General features: G+C 43.3%; 1 protein-coding gene across 2 annotated transcripts in view; it reads right to left on the bottom strand.

Moving 5' to 3' along the window:
- The window catches only part of GFRA1 (GDNF family receptor alpha 1), a 228,440-nt gene that overhangs the window by 82,588 nt on the left and 124,221 nt on the right, over window positions 1–21,631 (bottom strand). The window lies entirely within an intron of this gene.

Here is a 21,631-nt window from a genome sequence, read left to right as displayed (position 1 = left end):
CAGTGGTGTGTGCCAGATCTTATCCCCTCCATTTCAACCTCCCCACCCCTTTTCTGTCCTCGAACATATGACACCAAAAGAGTTGGCATATGCCTGAGAAGATCCATAGGCGGCCTCAGGGCTTATGCGGAGGTAAGTATAACTTTTTTTACTTACTTCCCATTTGCCCTCGGGTCACCCACCACCACCTCCGGATGCAACACATGCCTGATACAGTGCTGTATTGGCATTACTGGCAGGGGATAGGATTGGGACCCAAGTCTCACTCTTGGGGCCTCGACAAGTATATGGGCTTCCACAAGTATATTCTTACATGCCTAGCCCATGTGTGCACCAGCCATCTTACTACTGTAGTCAGTAGCATGCTTAAATAGCTTGCAGTACCAATATGGGACTGTTCTAGTAGAAGTGCTTTGACGATTGCAGCCCCCAAATCTTAGCAAAAACCTGTAATTGGCAAAAGATAGCTGTGCCATTCTCGAGAATTTCAACATTACTGCAGTTCTAATTATATATTAAACCCCAAGTTTATTTTGTCTCAAACACAGTGTGCAGAACCGCATACTAAATCCAAGTATAATTTCCATGTAATTTGCAGGGCATATAATTATGCAATATAGGCATAGTAGACACTAATTACTATGTGATTACAGAGTAATTACATGCCTATTTGTTTCTGGAAGGCAAATGTTATGCAGAATGGCTTAAACTAGGCTTCTTTCAATGAGCAGTTACCAAGAATCCACACTCAGGATGGATTCTGATTTATCACATGTCAAAACAGAGATCTAGCTTCTAAAACAACTAGAGGTCTAAGGACCATGACAGGAAACTGCAGCCTAGGGAGGGAGATTAAGCAGGAAAGTAAGGCCAGGTCTAGGTTCCTCTCCTCCTTGCTATTCTCGTTGAGCAACAGTGGCATCTAAGCCTCTCAGAGGACAGAACTGAAGAAAAGTCAAGCCAAAGCGGAATAACTCAAGAGCCAAGTTTTTCCTTTCTCTCCTGTTTTCAAAAGTAAAAAAAAGGGCTAAAATTCAATGAACTGGATATTCTTTCGGTACTGTTTCCTGGTTCTCTTATGACGGTCTCTTACAAGTTCTGAAGATTAGACCTTAAGAAGTTCAAGGGTACCTGAGAGACATATATAACAGGGCATAACAATCAAGCTTCCTCAAACCAGCATCTTCCAACTCAACTTTTAAATTTCACTTGTGGTCACAGTTTTCTTTCATCTCTATTTTAATCCAAGTATTATTTCTTTATTTATTGAAAATGGCAACTTGGGAAATATAACAAGAACGTTTACTCCATCAAGTGGCTATTAATAAGAAGATCAAAACCCTGAAAATCAGACACTGTCCTATTTTTGACCATATGATATAGACCAGCAGGTCTCAAACTCTCAGGGAGCATTTGAGAACTGGTAAGTATTTGCGGGAGAGGGGGCAGCAGCGCAATCGCCACTATCATGCTACTGCCAGGTAGGAAAGGGTTTAAAAAAAAAAAATTAACTGGGGTTTGCTATGACTCTCCCCTGTGGCTCCCCTGCAGCCCTCCCTGTGCCTCCAAAGTCCTGTGAAAAGGGGAAAAACCCACTTCTGGTTTTCATAATGAAAACCTTCTAGATAGACTGTAAAAATATGCCTACTCCTAGAGTTCCATGGCTTAGCAGGGATATCAAATAGGCCCTCTAGTATTTAAGCCCCAATATGACATTTACTGTAGTAACGGAATTGAACTTTTAAATTAGATTTGCATTTCCTATAATTTAATTTTATAATGAACTCCATAAACACACATGAATTTTACAAACACAGATACACACACAACCCAAAGGGCAACAATACTCAAGAATACTGAATTTCTGTGACAAAAATCCACATCTGTAACCAGGGTATACTATTAAAGAGTGGAAAATTGAAAATTGAAAACTTCTCAGTTTGTATAATTATACAGGAGTTTCAAGAAAATGTACACACACTTTATAGTGTCAAATTTATTATGTTTTAATTCATACATATACTACTATAATACTATTATTCACACATATACTGCATATGGTATACACAGAAGCAATTGCTTGATGCAGTTGATGAATTACTTAGACCAAGCCCGACTGGGCTGACGCAAGCCTCTGGGATGGGCGGGGAGGAGGCAGGGAAGAGGCAGGGAGGTGGCAGGAGAGAGGCGTTCCTGGGCAGGGAGAGAGCAGGCGGTGGGCAGCTCTGGGGGCAGGTGGGGGGAAGCAGGAGGTAGGGTTGGGATCCAGCACTTATGCTTCATCCCAACCCTCGTTCCCAGGGAGTTTGGAGCAGCGTGAAGTCTCAAGAGGTGCTGCAAGTCTGAGGAGACCCATTGGGGCAAAGGTGCCTTACCCTGAGGTAAGGGGAAAAGTTTCCCCTTGCCTCTGGCTGAGCTGCCTTGGGCCCCTATCCTGTGCTGGATACAGTGTAAGCCTCTTGGCTTGCCTTTTCCAGCGCAGGGTAGGCTTGCGCCCCTAATTGACTAACAGCTCAATCCCTAATCTGTACTGGAACAGGGCAGCTGTAGCCAATGCTGGGCTGAAGGCCGATGAAGCACAACTTTGGAGAAAGGAGCTTGTGCTGGCCCAAACAGCACTGTAGATTGCGCTCTAAGGGATATGCAGCTCAACCAACATGTGTGCTGAGATGGTTCTGCCCATCATTTCAGTTACCTCCCTTAGGTTTTTGAGTGTTGCAAGTTTTTTGTTTTACAATGATGTATGAAATTAAAATGTATTATTTTAAAATGTATTACTCTCATTATGTATTATTCTCAAATGTATATATGTATGTCCTACCCAATGCCCAGTTCAATTTAAGATCTTATATTAAATCATATTACTATCAGGACCCACCAAGCTCTACAAGTCCCCCCAAAAAAAGTCACCTTATCAGCTCAAGCCTCTGTTTTATTCTTTTTATGGGGGGGTGGGGGGGCTGCCTTCTGGAGCATTTGTTGAGCTGCACTTTCATTAGATTGGGACCATTCAGGTGATCTTGCATTAATCTTTGCCTGACCTGAACTCGGGCCAATGCATGTTTGCTGACTCACAAGTAAATGTAAATGTTTAGCTTAGTTTCACTTTCCATAGAGCTAACATTCGTTAGCTTGGAGGCAGGAACTTCCTTCTCGAGAGTTTTTTGGGGGCTGCCTTCATCACATCGAGACCATTCTGATGTTGTTGAATTCCTCTTAGCCTGTCCTTTCCAATGGACTATGGCAAGTTTGCGAGTAAACCCATGATATGGCTCAGTTTCACTTTCCATTGGGCTCCATGCATTTACCTTCTCCACTATCAGCTTATCAGTTAAAGCTTGACGACTGAACAACAATCAGGACATGACCCACCAAATGGGTTGCGACTCAAAGTTTGAGAAAGAGCCTGTCCTAGAGCCCCCTGAGCATTTACCTTCTGGCTTGTGCAACTAGATCTTCAACTTTGATATTTTTAAAGCAAGTGCTTTTGGTTCTTTTGTGTTCAGCATTAAACTAAAATCAGTGGAGACAACAGTAATATAGTAATCACAACAATGTAATACAAATGGATAGGATATCCTGTTATGGAGACAGGGCTTGTAGGTATGGCAGTGGCCTAGAGAAAGTAAGTTGGTTGCAAGAAACCTGTGGGGTACTGAGCTTCTATAACTATGAGGCCCACGCTGATTCCACCATGGGACTGTCATTGTTTGTTACATAGTCAATTTTTTTTCCCTGTTTATTTCTGTCTGAATCAAGGCATGTAGAAGAACCATGTTGCATTTTGCAAGAAAGACTACTGAGCTGGTGGAACGCAAGACCTATTAGGACTGGACCCTGCGCATGTTAGCATAATGAGTCCCAGTTCAAACTCCCTGTTTTGGTGCTTATGAACTTTATAAGTAGACTGTGATTCACCTTAACTTTTGCTGCAGCCATTTTTTTTAAACAAAGATGTGCTGTTAGCTTCGACACAAGATCCCTGCACACAATTGCTTCCCCTCTTGTGTGCACATGTGATGTGCATTTTAAAAAAGTACTGCTGGTAACATGTTGCAGGTAACCACTGTATCCAATTCACTGGTGCTCACCATGGAAATGTTTTATAGGCACAATGCGTTCCAAAGGTATGGAATAAAAGGCTTTTGTCAATGGGAGGTATGGTGAATTAGAGTGTCCATTCCAAAGCAGTAATGCTGGTAGCATAGGAATTTCACACAGGTGGTGTGAAAAAAGGGAGGAAGTGACTCTCACTGCAATTCCAAGCATGCTTAGAATGTGTGTGCTCAGTTGAACTTATTTCTGAGCATACATGCATAAGATTTTACAGTGTAGCACCAAACTGGTTACTTCTTCTTAGAGGAACTTCTTCCCTTCCTATTTGACAGTATTGTCACTGGGAAGTGTTCTACACTCTACTCTGAAAGAAGCAAGTGTAGCAAAGAATGTCCCAAATATCTAGAGGAATATAATACAATTACTGGAAATGGCAGCTTTTCTTTCAGATCTGCTAGACAGCAAATTGACACTGCATTTGGTACCTTGCAAAAATCTACTGGGATCATTTCTCACACTAATGCCAAGTACCCAAATGCTGGAAGTATTACTGCTTGTATTGCAATCCCCTAAGGGAGGTTTTGTTTTGCTGTATGCAAATTTATTATGAGTAGCAACTGGAATCTTACAAAACATGAAAGTATTTAATGTTCAGAGCAGTCACACCCCTTAATTTTCAGAGCACTTTACAGATGCAAGTCCTATTAACTTCCTCTTGGAGCATGCCTACAGAATACTTTGGAGGACCTGGCTGACAGTTATTAGGTGATTTATATCCTATTTTCTCCATAAATGAGATGAATTTTTCACTGAAGCAGATGTTCATACTCAGTGTTTATGGAAATCTATGAATCTTCCCAGTTACACCTGTTATCCTGACTAAAGATGTAACCTTATGAGGATTCACAGATAAGTCTGTTAATTGTTTACAGAGTTAGCACATTAAGGACCAGTGCAAAATAGATGTGTTTGTTTCTGAGTGATCTTCTTAATGTTGATAACTCAAGAACACTTTAAAAATAAACAAATTATAGACAAGCACTTTGAAATCCCATTGCTTTCAATTGGAATGTTAAGTGTGAGTTCAATGGGATTTCGGTGTGTTCACTTTTGGGTAGATTGTACTTTAAGTAATCCAGCGCCATTTGCGTTAACTCTCTTTAAGACGTGGAGTTAAGAAAGATGAAGCCAGGCTATGCACATCCAAACTGTTATATTCTTGGGTTTCTTTTAAGCCTGACCTTAATTAGAATCAGTTTGAAGGGAACTAAAAGGTCATCTAGTGTAATCCTAATCTGCCTAATGATTTTAGGCATTTGTAATATGTACTGTATTATGGTCAAATTACATATGATGTTAAACGTATAACTGATTGATGGACTTAACAAAGAAATGAACTGGAAGCAATCCTTCTCTGTTCAAAAATCTACAGCTAGGAAGCATGATCAGGCCTGCAACTATGGCGCATGGCAAGGTTTTTTGTTAAAAATATGCATTTCCCATACCGTTTTTGTGCTGAAAATTGAGCGGTTATTTTAAACAGAAGGAACAAATAGTTAGGGAACAAATAGTTATTTTCTAGGGCAGGGTGACTTTTAGTGTTAAAACAGTGCAGGGGAAAAATATTAACTTCCCCCACCCCAACTCACTATTTGCCAAAGTCCTGGATCAGATTACTTGAAGTAAAAGGGCCAATTCCAATCTAATTCCCTAGACTTAACCGCAAGTAAAGTTTGCATTCTGCAAGTGTAGACGTATGTTCCGCATTCCCCAGTCAATCTTGACTTACATGGCGAAGGGAGAAGACCCAAACATTACAGTCCACTTGCTGTGTTGGAGGCTTTTCTCTACTTTGAGGTAAACTTCCTGTCCAGTTTTTACAGTTCAACTTGTATGCTTCTCTTTATCAATGTCATTTAGAGTATGAGTGTACTAAATGTTAGCTTACTAGTTCGTGAAGAAATATTTGGATGGGCTCCCCTTTCTGTATTTATCTCCTGCTGCTTGTCCAGATAAAGAGGGGAATGATGAAGAGTGTCAGGTGGAACAGAAACTTCTCGTGCTCACAATGGACCACTATATCTATAGCAAAAGAATAAGAACTGTAAACTTTTCTGTCTAAATGTATCCTACCCTTTTATGCAATTCACAATGTTTGGGGATGCTTGCGCTAAGGAGACTGTTGCAGAACTGTAAACTTCTGATAGCCAGAACAGTTCTTTTGTTTTCCATTGTAAATTTATTCATGACCACTTCAGAGCCCACAACTTGACAGTGCAATAGGAAGGAGCCACAGGTCAGTGATAAATCATATGCTTTGCATGCAGAAAACCCAAAGTTCAGTCCTGGCATCTCCACAATTAAAGTATCTCAGGGTTAGGAAAAACTTCAGCTTCAGACTCTGGAGAAGCACTCCCAGCTGGAGTAACTGCCCAATCCTGAGCTGCCCAGGCCGTGCGACTGCAGCGACACAGAAAATGGCTGCCGTTGCATCCTGCGTGCCCAAGGCAGCCGCCAGTGGCACCTTGGGAGAAGGGGACTTTCGTCCCCTTCCCCTGGGTGAAGGGAGTAGCCCCGCAATGGGGCTACTGGATTCATCATTGCCCAAAAGGTCGGTGGTGAGGTAAAAGCCTTTGTGTTGGGCAGTGAGCCCAACATGGAGGCTTTGGATCCAGTGGAGCATTGCTTCACTGGTCCTGCCTCCCTCTCTCCCTGCTCCCTCCCCCAGCATGCCTCCCCCTGCCCTCCCCCTGCCCTCTCCCCGTCATGCCTCCTCCCTGTCCCCTCCCCACCCTCCACCCGCCTCCCCGGAACACCTCCTCTCCGCCTCCGCTTTCCACTCCGCTGCTCAGCGGTTCATGCAATCGCCTAGCAGTGAAGGCTGGGTGCCTACCCAGTGCTATCCAGCGCTGGGCTAGCACCAGCACTCGCCCAGCATTAGGGCTTGCAAATGTTTGCCACAGTGAGCACCAGCAGTTTGCTGGCGCACGGAGCTCAGAATTGGGCTCTAAATATCCTAAGACCTGATGTACCAATGATCTGGCTCTGTATAGTGTAACTTCACATATAACAGATTCTATTCCAGAACCAATATACCGCTATTCATTCTCCATTCACAGTAGTGCAGGTCTTGCTACCCTCTTCCTGTTTGCACTTTCTAAACAATATGCAGTAACAGGAATGACACTGATAAATATTATTTTATCTGGCTAAGGTGCATATTTTAAAAACATTAGGAAGAATTTAGCCCAGTGCATATTGGTTCTTCTACTGTTATACCTTCAACAAAATTCTCACTGAAATGAACGACAGCTTCGAGTAAAGAGCACACTGTTTGCCACTTGGTTATTATACCCTTAAAATGTTGCCCAAGGGGAGGCTTTCTTACAGATTAATGCTTAATGTGGTTTTGGACATGGGGGGAAAAACATCCAGGGAGTAGAAATTAATCAGTAAGTAATGCAATCTCTTTGAAACAGTGTACATGATCAACAAATTGAGTTCTCAAATGTCAACAAGTACATTTAAATGTAATATTTGCAAAGCCAGTGGGGGAAAGCAAGAAAAAAAAAAAAAGAGGACCTGAAAGGATCAGTTACCAGAACTATCCCCTTTATATTATCTGATTTGCTATAATATTCACACAAGCTTTGTTGGAAAGGAACATAAATTTGAAAAATAGCAAGATTACGCTGGTCTTCAATACTAAAGTAAGGAGCTGGAAGCTTTTTTCTGCTTTATTTTGCAGGGGCAGCACTTTAGAGAGAGATCATTTATAAGAAAGAGAACAGTAGTTATGCTAACATGGTAATTAATCAAGTTGGAAGGAAAGAGGAAACAAGTTGCGAATTGACTTCTGTAGTAATAAAAAGGAATACTGAATGATACTCTGTAAATTGGCAAGGGGTTGGTAAACAGTCCCTCACTGTGTCTTTCGAATTTTGTGGGCACTAAATCAGCTCTCCTTCTGACACCCCAACCCAGCAAGAGCAATCTGCATGCATAAGCCTGTTTTTACATATGGAGTCCGTTATTTGATTAGGGATGATAAACACAGGTTTTATATATGAACACCCATGTGGATATACATTCTCAAATAGTGGATGTGGATGTACATTCATCGTACCACATGGATTAGGATGCTTGTTCCCACCTGTCTTGCCCCACACCATTGGGAATGTCTAGTCTCAGCTGCCAATCTTGGATCAGGATTTCAATCTATAGAAACCCAGATTTTCACTTCCTTCTCCCCAATTACTGTGTGTCCTTCTCTTGTCTTACTCTATTGACTTTAATACTTTACCTCTAATCCTTGCCAGATTCGCTTGGCAATAAAGTCTGATATTTACAGGACAGAAATAAAGCTGTTACTGACATAATTACTATTTTGTGTCTGCCCATTCATGTTTAAACACAAATGCTATGTGCACAGACCATTTGCATATATTGTAACATTATCATGCCAGCAATCAGTGTCTTGGATGGGCATTCTATGGGCATATTTACATGACATGCAAATAAGCCATGCGGTAAGTGTATTGAACAATACAACGAGTTGTCATGATCTTTGCCATGAGCAGGGCCAGTCAAATCAGGAGAGCAAGTGGTGCAGTTGCTTGAGGTACTGTACTTGGATCCTGAGGCTCAGCCCAACCATCAGCAACCCCCTGAACCAGAGTCCTGTGACCAGGGGTTCCCAAGGACCTCCAGAGGTTGTCAACTCCTGGGTAGCTGGCATCATTGTGCCATCCTCCCCAATGCTCACCAGTATAGGCAACGTGCTCACAGAAAAGAATCAGAAAGGCAATGGAGCTCTAGGAGAGAGGACTGCCACTTTAAAGTTGACTACTCTTCCGGTAAGGGACACAACTTAGGACAAGGAGTCAGCTCCAGAAAATACAGATGCAACCCTATACCTGCGGCTTTCGTATTCATGGTTTCAGTTATCCACTGTTCCATGGATATCAGGGACACTCTTTTAAAAAATAAAGTGAAGCAGAAGGGGGAAAATAGTTCCTGAGTACAGTGCAACTATTGAGTTTTCAGGGTTTGAAGCAGCCTTCCAAGCTGCTTGCAGTCTCTTCTTGGTTGCTCTGAGGCTCCTCTTTTCCTTCAGTGCAGCCCCAGAATGCGTTGTGATGTGATGCATTCTCTTTCTGGTTGCGATACATTCTGAGGTGATATTAAGGGAAAGGATAAGCCTCGGAGCAACCAGGAAGAGGCTGCAGGCAGTTCAATAGGCTGCCTCAAGCCCTGAAAAACCCAGCATTTGCAATGCACTAAGGTAAATGGAACTATTTTTCGCCTTCTGCTTCACATTCCCTATCTTTGTAAAGGATGTGCCCAGTACCTGTGGATACTGGGCACGCCTGTATACAAGGGCTCAGCTGAAACCAAGAATTTCAGAGTAGGTTATCTGCACCCTCTGACCTGTCCAGGGTACTGAAAAAGACGGCTCTGGCAGCTCTTGTTTTCTGGACTCTTGATATGATCCTGGGCACCTCCCTGATATTGTTATGTTCTCTCCATCCAGCTTAGACTGTTTGCTGAACATGGATCCTCTTGTATCCTGTCTGTGGACTCTGCTATACCAGAACTGGTCAGGTGTACCTTGAACGCAGATAAGGGTTTTACCCATAGCCTGTGTCCTATGTAAATCAGCCCTAAGTACCACTGATAGCATTTCATCATAGTTCCTCGTGCTGGAAAATAGGATTGTAGGCTTAGTATTTGACTAGGCTGTATCCTCAGTAAACGGTATGACTAGGAGACATATGTCTGAATATGTTGCCATATTGCATTTTCTAAGTGGAATTAATTTAATGAAGTTCAGTTAAAGCCTTGCTGTGCTGATTCAGACCAAATCACCAAATCATTCTCCAATTCTACACAGTTCATTGATTTCATATATGAAATGGCAATAGATCTCTCTTTGCTGGATAGATTTATTGCATGGAAAGTTTTTTCTAATACATAATTTACTTCTAACTCTAGTGTAGAATTACACATTGAGAAGACTTTTTAAAAGCCCAATCTCCTTCTAAGTTAGCACTGAGATCACCATTGTTGTTACATAAGGGTCAGGCTGCCCAGGTCACATTTGTGTGTGTCTTTGTTAAGCAGTTTCCTCTTGTAACTTTGCAGTGGCATTTCTTCAGTAAACCCCTTGTAGTTCCTTTAACAACAATGAAAGGGAAGGACTCTAGTCTTTACCTGCAAACAGAAGCATCATTCCTTCAGCCCTCCCTTATGGCTACATTGCAGGGGAAAACAAATCATCAGCTCTGTTTTACTAGTCGGGATACTAGGAATAACTCTTACTTTTGAGGCTTGAAAGGTGGATTTGTGAATTCATTTTTTTCTTCTGAGCAATGAGAATATCAAGTATACCACATAGGGAACAGTGGGACTTCTGTAAGCCACAATGCCATACTCTGAAAGATTCACAATAGTTTATTATGGTGATGTATACATAAAACAGCTTGGGACTACTTAACCCATGGGGGTATCAAAAAGTTAGGTTATTTCCACGTGATTCAAAAAGCTGAACTCCACACTCACTCCAAGAAATCCTTCTCGCAGGATGAATCTGAAAAGTGGACATATATGTATCTGTCTCAAATGAGAAGATATCAAATATACTTAATATTTCATGCATCCTTAGCCCAATATATTTGTATTATTTCAGATTCTGAAAATAGAAAAGCGCCTCCCCACAAAATATGTGGGACAAGAGGCATGCCCTAAAGTTAAGGCGATCCACCTTTGGGCAGCCAGGAGGGCGGCTCATGACCTTTGCGTGACCCCCAACTGAGCCAACGCAGGTTGACCCAGAAGTAATTGGTGGTGACATGATGCTATCATTGCCAATTACTTCTGTGTTCTGAGCTGCCAAAGTCATTTGGCGGGCTCAAAATGGAGGTGAGGTTTTCCAATCTCTCTGCCACACCATACCGGCTTCTTCCCCAGGGGAGAGGCTGGAATGGTGCAGCAGGGAGACCAAAAAGCTGCCAGCATGCCCACGGCACTTCAGCTGATGAGTGTGAAGACGTGGTAGAGCGCGAAATGCTCATCAGCTGGATTGGAGTGGGGCATGCTGGAGGAGGGAACTCTCGCTAGGTTGGTCAGCCTCACAAGAGCTCCCCCCAGTATGTCCCACCCCATCCCAGCTGATGAGCATGGTGCTTTGCAGCGCATTCACACTAGTCTGCTAGAGCCAGGTAAGAATGCTGGAAAGAAATGGGAAGGGAATGGGAGGCTGCAAGAATTGGGAGGGGAATGGGGGGGCCACCAAAGGACCACCAGAATAAGCCTTGCAAGCCATGTTTTGGATCATGCTGCCTTAAGTACTTTAAGTACTACATCATCCAGAAAACTGAAAATTAGAATTGTAGTCCAAGATACCCAGAGTCCTAGAAAAATCTGAAATGTGTGCATTATTCAGAATGGGGGACATGAAGCATGCCTCAAAGTGGTTCAGGAACATCAGTTTGTAGAAGGACTTCCTCTTGTAGATACTCCAGAGAAAGGGTCCATCAGAGGAAGGGAATATACAGATGCAATCAAATATATTTCAAACCATTACATTTATTCTGAAGACAATCAGAATGAGTTTCACTTCTGGTTCAGATACAGTTTCAAGTCAGGCAGTATCAGACAGAGTACAGTCTATCCAGGCAGAGAGGACATGGGAATGCACCACCTAGCCATGCTCCCCCACACTGACACACTCTAAGTTCTTGTTTTCCCCACACTCAGCACTTGCCTGCAGAAGCCAGCACAGAATACGGGAAGACTTTCTTTCTGCCATCTGGAATGCTATATACTTAAGTTTCCAGAAAGCAGAGATAAACAAGCATTGAGTGGTGTGGAAGGGGGTGTAGCTAACTGGCGCGCTCTAGTTTCCCATTTACTGTGTACAGTGTATCCAGTATTATAACACCTGAATAGAACTATAATGACTGATTCATCTGAGCTTGGAAAGGAATTGTCCCCTTATCTCCCATTGCCCACTGACCCTGTTTGACCCATTTGGCTACGCTTGTCTTCTCTTGTAGAATGAGGCTGTGGCACACTGTAGTTGGATAATGTGAGGCTGAAGAAACTGGACTTGGTGCATTTTATGAAAGAAGAAATTCCAGCTTTATGAAGATTTAAATCTTAGTTTCTCTTTAAAACAAACAAAACAAACAAACAAAAAAGGATTGCACTATGGATTGAAACTGAAAAGTGAAAAATGAGGAATGGGTGACCAATCACCAGAACATAATAAGTTCCTTTTGTTCTACACTTGGATGTCCCTATGGAACCCAGTCCCATTCCTTCCTACAGCCCTCCTGACCATCAGTTTCTCAGAAATCACATGCCTCTGTTCATTTTGTTATTCCTGTTGTTAATAAACAACAATCCCATTTTCTATAGCCAAAATAAAGAGCTTCACACTGATTTGCTTCAAATGTATTATTCAGGCAACTCCTTTTGGATCTTCTGGCCACCAATTTGTCAGACTTGGCATGACCAACCACCCTTAGCTTCCTCATTCTTTTCCTGTCATTGTGCTGCAACCCCCAAGACCAGAATAATAAGGAATGCAGTCTCCGTAGTGTATTCAGCTCCTGTAGTACATTTTGGCTAAGGACCTGTGAGGCAGAAGGGTAGGGTTGTTACATTCCTACACAATCTAGCAGATGGTACAAAAGGCTGGGAGTGATCTGTAGATCAATGGCTCACTCATCAGTAGCATCTGTGCTATGATTTGTGCGATTGTGATAATTTATTCTGTCTATGCTGAATGGGCAGAATTTGGCCTTCCTTCTAGCAAAACTTTTTGAGTTATTTTTCCTTCCTGACTTGAAGTGAAGTGTCCCTGAATAGAAGGAATGTTGCACACCATTAAAAATGAAATACTTGAGTGTAATCAATGGTTTGCAAGTCATATGATCACTGATGTAAGGTGATTAATAGTGCTGTCTCAGCAAATGCAATCATTACATTTTTAATTAACCTCTTCAACCTTCTGCGCCTTCTCCTTTTGTTATACATTAGCTCTCTGCAGTTTTGCAGTTGTTTTGCATTTGATTAGGTTAAAACAATCAAATGAAAAATTGTCTCTCCAATTTGTAAAATAACCCTTGCTACTTACAAATTAGAAGGCAATGTACACGTTTCGGAAGAAAGGGCTGTTAACAGATCTAGGCTGAAGATTTTGAACTCTGTGGCTTTGTTCCCACCTAATTTTTGTTTTGGCAGCTTACTGTTAGTTAATGGCTCTGGCTACCAGGAAGCTGGCTTTTCAAAATTTCTCTCTCAACCTAATTATAATTACACTGTATAAATCACACAATGATCAATTATACAAATCTTAGGTTCATGCATTATTTAACCTAGCATTTGAATTCACCCAGAAGAAGCACAGGAAATTCCGAAGCCTCTCATTAGATGCTAACAAGTGCTTTATGGACACAGTAGTGCCAGATATGAAAATGCAGGGGGCCAAATATGCCTTGAATGTGGACGGCATAAAACTGAAATGACTCCACAAAAACCCAACATGGCCTGGAACATTTCACTAATCACACACACACACACACACACACACACACACACACACACACACACACACACGATGTGGAACTGTGGAATTTTTATTTCTCACTGTGATTGTGAATTCCTTGGGATTCAGACCTGTCCTCTAATTCTTGTAAGGAGTCATGCAAAGAGAATAATAATAATTTAAGTTATAAGATGAGTCTCAGTGGATCCAACAGTAGTTAGTTAAACTAGCAGCCCAATCCGACCTCTCCCCCCCCCCACCAATGCAGCCGGGCCAACAGACCATGCACTGTAAGCTGGGGAGGGGCAATCTGCAGACAATCTGCAGGGGCAAGCTGGGGAGGGGCAATCCTTGAGATAAGAAAACATTTGTTCCCTTACCCTGAGGCAGGTCTGTGCTGCCCCAATGAGTCTCTGAATCTGCACCAGATGTTTTGCTGGTGCAAGTTTGAGGAGAGTAAGGGAGACAGAAGGGGAGAATTAATAGGTTTATGATCCTGGCACGTGGCTGGTGCCTCTTGGATCCTGCTGGTGCCTCTTGGATCCACCCCACACCTTCCACCTCCCACCTGCCCTGTTCCACCTCCGTTCCTACCCAGAAACTCCTTGTTTCTCCCCTCCCCACCCTATTCTGCCCACCCCCACTGCTTCCTTATCTTCACTGCCAGAGTTAGCCATCTACAGCAGTGGACCTCAGGTACTGCCATCATTTGCAGCAATGGCCCCAACATGGCTGCTGGCAGTGCACACAGTACACCGCTGTATTGCCATTTACAACAGTGGAACTGTGTTCCACTGTCATAAAGGGCTGCATAGCCTTAATTAGGATGAGACTACAAGATATCCCTTTTGTGCACAAATGGGAGGGGGAAAGGGAGTTGAGGCATTGGTGCCGCAGCGTTGGAGAAACATCACCACATAAAAGTCATAATGGAATGTTTGCATGGATCAGACTGGATGGTGACACAAGGCCAGACTACACAAGTGTGCTTATGTGCCCTGGACAGTGACACAAGGCCAGACTACACAAGTGTGCTTATGTGCCCTGGACGGTGACTCAAGGCCAGACTACACAAGTGTGCTTATGTGCCCTGGACGGTGACGCAAGGCCAGACTACACAAGTGTGCTTATGTGCCCTGGACGGTGACGCAAGGCCAGACTACACAAGTGTGCTTATGTGCCCTGGATGGTGACACAAGGCCAAACTACACAAGTGTGCATATGTGCCCTGGATGGTGACACAAGGCCAAACTACACAAGTGTGCATATGTGCCCTCCTGGGGCATGCGTCCATGAAGAAGTGCCTCCTTTTTCCTTTACAACAGCTATGTGGGCCAGCAGTCTTGGTCAGTTGTGCAGGGAAGGGAAGGTTCATTCTCTCCCCGCATGCAGTTTTTCTTCTGCTCCTATGATATTGTGAACACCTGTCCTGTCACCTGGAAAGACATCTAGAGAGATTCTACAGGTGATTGGCAATATTGAAATTGACATTTGTGCCATAAGCATAGACAGGTAATAAAAATGAATCTGACTGTTAATGTAATGCATTCAATTAGGTGCTCACCAGCATCATTCCCTTCTTTAAGAGGCTGGTGCATTGACTCACAGAGATTTGCCGATATATTTTCGGTGATCTCTGCAAGAAAAAACTACCCCCATCCTTTTGGCTTGTAATTCTCTCATTCTGAATCCACAGCAACTCTTTTCCCCTCACTAACACCTGGGAATCTGATCACCACACTGAAATGCTTCAGCTATGGCCAGATGTTCTGACAGGTCTGGAAAGGGAGAGAGAGAAGAACTAGCAAAATGCCTAGCGGCTCCCCAAGTATCTCCTGAGAGGAGGCAGGTAGATAGCAGGGTGGTTGCCAGGCTACTTGTGACTCATGAATGTTGAAACTATCCCAAATTGCATAGGAGGGCCAGCCCTGAGCAGATAATGGCCTCCACACTTCTCTGTAAAAAGCAGGTTATTGATGCACTACAGCAGGAGCACTGCTAAAAGTAAGAATGAAATCTGAAAAGGTCCTGTCCCAAACAGCATTAATATAGATGGGGTAAATGACAACAGCCACAAACGTGGGATGAAGTCTAACCTGATTACAACTGTGAGAGTGCAACAAGCACAGGACAGAAATAGCAGCAGGTATGTTAACAACTGTTGAAGGCACCATCACCTTCCTTTCTCCTGCTAACAGAAATAAGCAGAGGTGGAGTCAAGGAGATGGGTAAATGATCCATTCTGTTTTTTGAAAAACACATGTCTAAGCTGCTACTGACTGTTGTACACTTGCACCCATTTGAATTAATGCAAATCTACTGCATCTTAGAGGGAAGGGGGAAAAGCAACATACACAAATACAGACAGGGAGACAAGAAAAACTTCCTCTGTACTTGTGAGTGGCCTCTGCTGGTGGGTTTGTAACTTCATACTCTACAGCCACAAACTGTAGCTGCACTGCATGAGAGAAAGCTATAGCAGGCATGGTCATGATCAGGGCTATGGAAAGGTCAGGAAAGGCTATGGCGTTTGGGCCTTTTCAGCCTAGAAAAGACACCTGAGGGGGGACATGATTGAGACATACAAAATTATGCATGGGAAGGATAAATGGATAGAGATGCTCTTTACACTCTCACATAACACCAGAACCAGGGGACATCCACTCAAATTGAGTGTGGGGAGGGTTAGGACAGACAAAAGAAAATATTTCTTTACTCAGCGTGTGGTTGGTCTGTGGAACTCCTTGCCAGATGCAAGGGATAGGCACCAGGATGCAGGGCTCTTGTTATCTGTTGTGCTCCCTGGGGCATTTGGTGGGCCGCTGTGAGATACAGGAAGCTGGACTAGATGGGCCTATGGCCTGATCCAGTGGGGCTGTTCTTATGTTCTTAGGGCTGGCCTTAGGAGCAGTGGGGCCTAGCACAAAACATTTTTGCAAGGACCACACCCCCACAGGGATCTCATAGTCACCAGGATGAGCAGCAGTGGCGAGGCATCCAGCAGCAGCATCACTGCCAATTGCTTCCGGGGGGGGGGTATTTCAAGCCAACCGGGGTGGGAGGGCAGGCTGTCCAGTCACAATGCTCTGCACACCATGCACTCGTGATTCCATGGCATGGAAGATTCCATGCTGGAGCATAAGATACAGAGAGAGACGTTGGCTGTGGGCACTTGGTTTGCCATCCCAGTATGGAGCCTCGTCTCAGAGAAGTGGGCATGGGATGGAAGGGGGAGGGCCTTACACAAAGCAGGGCTGTTCATTTCTATCCCTGAGCAGCAGTAGCACCACCCCAAGCCACCATGTATGCTCACTGCAAGTTTCATCAGCAGTCTGCGACATGCATTTGGTGAAAGGTTGGTGTTTGAAGAGGACAATTAAAAGCCTCGTGGCCTGCAAAAAATGTGTAATACAGAGGCTGTCTTGGATTGGGGTGACCATCTGACGTCTCTTCGTTCATCCCTTTAGTATCTCATGAAGGCAGACCGGTTCCAGAGATCCCACACTCAACCAAAACAAATGATGAACCAGAGTCCTCATTTCAATAAAGAATCAATAAAATGGTCAGCTTATGAGAAGCAAAGGAAAAAATCAGGGAATTTCTCAAGGCTTACTTTGTTGCTCAGCACCCGCTGGAGTGTTTTACGCTTTCCTTCACATTTGATCCATAAATGTCCATTTAGACACGACCCTAAATCCTGTTAGCGAAAATAAAAGCAAAGATCCTGATTCACTTCAGTGAAACAGTATCAATACCTATGGCCCTAATTCAACAAAGGGCTTAAAGAGGTTGTCAAGTCTCACTGAAAACACATATTGGATCAAGGCTTTATTCTATAAACCCTCCATTTCACCGTTCTATCTATAAAATACCAAGGGCTGCATACCACTGATGCTGATTAGTTAAAACCAGACCTTCTCCCCCCATCAAACTCAGAGCCCTGTAAAATAATGGATTCTACCAAACTAAGACACAGCAACAAAACTGACAATTATTTCAAAGTATAGGCACAGAAAGGTGTAAAGCCCTAAAGGTGTGAAGATTTCAAAATCTATTGAAAAGAGGGAATCAGATCTATGATTTTTGCCATCCAGTTCACGTACCACTGAAATGCAGCTTCCTTTGAAATACAGCATGGCTAACAACTGGAAAGTTCAACTGCAAAACTAATAAAGAGATTCTAGAAAAAGTATTCTCATTACCATAATGCAATTTCTCCAGTTAAAATTTGTCCTGTAGTAATATTTCATTCAGGTGGAAAAAGTACTTCTGAACCTCAAATAGTTCTGTACATTTTCCAAACATGCTATTCCCATGCCTTGCTTAAACCATACTAGTGTGTTCCCTCTATGCCGTGGCATTTGTTCAATACCAACTCAAGAAACACCGCTGCCAAATTTGGAGAATTGCCATATTTTCCTTCAATATTCAAGCCTTGATGGGGGGTGGGGGGAGGGGGTCACTTAAAATATCCCAGTATGTTCAATTTGTAGTAGTCAATGTTATACAGAACATGTTATAGCTAAGACAACAGCCACTGAAACTAAGCAAATCTCTGGCTCTGTTCAATGCCTGGATGGGTGATGACTTTGGAAACACATGTATGCTGCCCTGAGCTCCATGATGGAAGAGAGGCAGGTTAAAAATACAAGTGTATTTCCAAGTGTCCATTAAAGATTTGGAAAAGATATCTAGTGATCATCACGTGGCTACAACAGCGACATACACAGCCTTCCTCCTTTCCATCCATTCTTCATTTGGGAAAATTTTAATAAGTAATACCACTGCAATTACTTTAATAAGTAATACCACTGCAGGGAGAGTGATATCACTGACCTGCAGGATACAAGGGAGGGAGCAGTCACTTTTCTCCTCATGTCTTACTAAGCCTTCTTCTTGTTATTCTTAGCTGTAAGATTAGTAGCACATGAGATGTATGTTTTCCTATTAATAGACTGCCTTTGACAGCAGAAGCCCATCATTAAAATGATATTTTCCAAATACATCATGACACAGTCTCCGTACATTCCTCTTTGAAAATCTGCTGCCTTTGTATTTGTTTGTCTAGAACAGTAATAGTTGACAGGGTTTTCAGAGACTCACATTGTGGTTGTGTATTTTTTTGCAGCTGGCAAGAAAAGAGTAGGGAAAAACACTTTCTCACAAGGGATTAACGTACTATTAACGTACTATTAGCGTACTATTGTATATTGCTTTCTTAGGGAACATTTTCAAGATACATTTCCCTTTTCCTAGTACAACACTGTACTGTTAAACCAGAAGCATGACCAGAAGCATGGGGAGGGTTTTCGAAATAAAAAATCTCGTGCCGTGCAATCCTGTCTTACGCTGGAACAGGCAAGCCAGGAGGCCTGTGCTGTATCCAGCACAAGATAGGGGCCCAAAGTGGCTCAGCCAGAGTAAGAGGAAACTCTTCCCCTTACTCCCGGGTAAGCCACCACAGCCCCAATGGCTCTCCTTCCAGCCGCTCCATGCTGCTCGGGAATAGGAGCTAGGATCCGGCATATCTGTTGGGTCCCAGCCCCACCTCCCACTCCCCACCCACCCACCTCCGGGACTGCCCTTCCCCCACCCCAGAACGCCTCCTTCCTGCCTCCTCTCTGCCCTTCCCCATGAAGTCGGCACGGAGGCTGGTTCACAAGGAGGCGCAAGGGAGGTGCAAGGGACTTGCACCAGTCCATGGTGCTCCTAGGATTGCTTCCTTAGTTGTTCATGCTGGACTACCAGTGTTGGCTCCATACAGTACCACTATCTATAGCAGCAGTTCCCAAACTGGGTTCCACGATTACTCATCCCAGTGCCACAGGATGTCCCCAGTGGTCTCTTTTTGCCAGCTGTCCCAAGCGCCCCCATCTTGGCCAGGTTGAGATCTCGCATGACCCTCGAATACGGTGCCTCTGCAACAGGACACTGTGGAGAAAGGGTGCAGTGACCATGGTAAATTTGGGAACTGCTTGCCTGTAGTATAAGTATGAATATGTGAAAATGAAGAGAACCCATGGCAAGCTGAAGATCTACTGTGTAGGGATTCCTGGGGTTGAATGCACATCTGACCCTAGGAGAGTCTCTGTGCATACACACGCATACACAGTCGGAAGAAGGAAAAACAGCAAAGAAACTGAAGTTTGTACAACTGCCCTCAAAGACATGGCATGATTAAGAATACTATTAAATGTGGCAGAGACTTTAAACATTATGAATAATGATTACCTACTAAAGCAAAACACTATGGAGAGGAAAAGTATGCAGAGTAGATTAGTAGGTCAGTAAATATATAAGCGTAGAAGTCTCACATATTTGACATTTAAAGAACAAAGCTATCCATCAACGTCCCGGGCACAGATCGATCAAACAGACCGCTGCTACTGAAAACCTAATAGTATGATAGTAATAATGTAGCCATAAAACCTCTAGTCTATAATTGACTGCTTCCACTTCAAGCTAGCATGTCTAAAACAGTGACTAACGTTCACCTAACGATTTTACTTGCATTGGATGACGATCAGTTACACCTCACACTATTCTCAGCAGATTATTTGTGTACAATAATGGACTATGGATGGAACAGCCGAGAAAGGAAAATCTATTTAAACATGGAAGCCCAGAAAGAACATGTTTGAAATATACTGTTGATTCTTTGAAATAAAATATAAGCATTGTTGTTCAGCTGTAAATGAGAGCAAAACATGTGAGGTTTTGCACAATGGATAGACCAACTGCAATCTTATCACATTAAGGGTACTGCAGAAAAAGCCTAGGTGCATAGCTAAAATTGAGGTTTGTACAAACAAACAACCGACAGTAACAAAAACCAGGATCTGACCAACCTAATGGCTTCCCTGGCCAGTGAAAACATTCTTTTCACTGCTGCTAGATGCGAGCTGCAAAAATCAGGAGTATATATTCAGAGGAAAGGAAGGAATCTGTGCTCTTCTGCAAACAGCTAGCCAGAGGAAAAGAGAAACCACCTCATTTTTCTTCACAGTCAACCTGGACAGGGAAAAACTTCCCTCACCTGAATCCCTTAGGTGAATCCTTCAGGAGTCCCTCAGCAGGTCTGAGCGTTTTCCATTTTTTGGGAATTGTCACTATTCGTGGCAGCGGTGTTGGTGGTCTGCTGCCACTACTGGCTCTCTGTGGGAGTGCAGGTAAAAACCAGTAAGGGAAGCAGGAAGTGGGAGGAATGGGGAAAATTCTGGGTGGGGAGAACAGGAGGTGGAATGGGGAAGGAAGGGGGTGGATCAGGGTGGCAGTGACTTGCACTGGGATCCTATCCCTGTTCCCTCTTACTTACTTCCCTTGGACCTACACCAGTAAAACAGCTGGTGTAGGCCCAAAGAGACCCACTGGGGAAGCAGATGCTTACCCTAAGATAAGGGAACAAACCTGAGAAGGCTTCCATGCCTGCTCCCCCCCTCAAAGAATGCAACATGCAACTCATTGGTGCAGCTGCATTGGCACTGGGGGAGTTAGTTAGGATAGTTCCTCCTGCAGTTCCTCCTGGTCTGTCCTTATACAGATTCAACTGTAGATGGACCAGCAATGTGTGGAGTCTTTGTTTCCACTTTACTATGTGGGTCTGTGCACAATACAGATATTATTTCGTCTCTGCATCTGTATCTCGCTTGCTGGATCGAGCAACTACATGTATGGACATTGCACCACTTCTACCAGTATTTATTAAAAAGAATTCTCCACCAGTGTTCAAGCACTATAATATTCTTTTAATGGTTACGTGTGTTTTGCTCAAGCATCATGCTTTTTTAAAACTCTTGCCAAGTTTCTCAGTAAACCCATCTGGCTGATATGTAGCCTATAGATCCAGTTAAACCTCCAGTTTTGACCTTCATACTTTTCATCTATGTAAATGCAACAGACAGTCCCTTAATTGAGAAAAAGTGTTTTGCTTTTGGCCTCTTGGAGATTGGGACTAAAGTGCTAATTTTATTAGAGCCTTGGCCACTGGCAAACACCAGTGTTTCATATGAAACCTCAATGAGT

The sequence above is a fragment of the Tiliqua scincoides genome, chromosome 3 (genome assembly GCF_035046505.1).
Source record: "Tiliqua scincoides isolate rTilSci1 chromosome 3, rTilSci1.hap2, whole genome shotgun sequence".
Lineage (NCBI taxonomy): Eukaryota > Metazoa > Chordata > Lepidosauria > Squamata > Scincidae > Tiliqua > Tiliqua scincoides.
Note: the sequence above shows the minus strand (reverse complement) of the source record. Positions and strands in the feature narration are given on the sequence as shown.